This window comes from Lytechinus variegatus, chromosome 15, assembly GCF_018143015.1.
Source record: "Lytechinus variegatus isolate NC3 chromosome 15, Lvar_3.0, whole genome shotgun sequence".
NCBI lineage: Eukaryota > Metazoa > Echinodermata > Echinoidea > Temnopleuroida > Toxopneustidae > Lytechinus > Lytechinus variegatus.
In genome coordinates, this window is record NC_054754.1 from 7,442,914 (window position 1) to 7,444,201 (window position 1,288).

Below are 1,288 nucleotides of genomic sequence, written 5' to 3' on the forward strand. Positions count from 1 at the left end.
TTCCTCAAGGCAGCATACTGGGCCCACTTTTATTTTCGATCTATGTAAATGACATTCACAATTCTTCGACAATGTTATCTTATATTCTTTTTGCAGATGATTCAAATGTACTTTATTCTCATCCTAATCCCGATATTTTAGTCAATATATTGAACATTGAACTGGAGAAGCTAGTACAATGGATAAGATCTAATTAATTGTCAATCAATGTACAAAAAACGAAATGTATGCTTTTCAGCAATTCTTTAGATAAATTACCATACGATATTAAATTGGACAACGCTGACATTGAAGTGGTCACCACAACAAAATTTTTAGGTCTGATAGTAGACAACAATTTTTCTTGGAAAACACACATTGATTTTATATGCCGTACAATTTCACGCAATATTGGTGTTATAAATAAGGTCAAGTTTTTTCTTCCAACTTCCTCCCTAAAAATGCTTTATTCAACATTAATTTTACCCTATATAAACTACGGGATAATTGTCTGGGGAAATACACATACATCATATCTAGAAAGAATATTACTTTTACAGAAAAAGGCATTGCGCGTTATTTTTAATATGTCCTGGAGATCCCACACAGACAAATTGTTTATTGACAATAAAATCTTAAAAGTAAAAACATTATATCAATATAACTTGGGTCAATTTATGTATCAATTAAATAATAATATGCTACCATCAATCTTTGATTCTTCGTTTAATAAAAACAAAACTATTCATAAATACCCTACACGTCAATCCGAGGAATTTCATTTTCCTCTACCCCGGACAATTCTTGCCAAATCCATCTTCACTTTCGAAGGCCCTCGACTTTGGGGCACTCTTGATAATACTATCAAAGATTCCCCAAGCCTAAATTCTTTTAAATTTAAGTTGAAAAAGTTTCTCCAAGATACTCGTTAGTTTTTTTTAACTCTTCATCACTCATACATTATATTTTTCATATATACTCAGCACTACGAGCTGTGAAATATGATATTTTTCGTTTTCCTGTTCTGTAAATTCGCTTTGAGTGTTGGGGCAAGAATCTGGAGACCACTGATCTTGCTATTTTCTCTCTTTTTTTATTTCTTTCCTTTTATTTCTTTTAAATTATTCATTCAGATAGATTTAAGTTCAAATGTCTACTATGTTGGGTTTGTGTTTTGTTTATATTCTTCATACGTGTGTTATAGGAGGCTGCATCCTACAAGCTTCGCTTTTTAGCAGCCTCCTCCGTTTCCGACCTGTTATCTTGATTATTATACATAATAAGTTTCTTTGTTTATTGATTTATAATT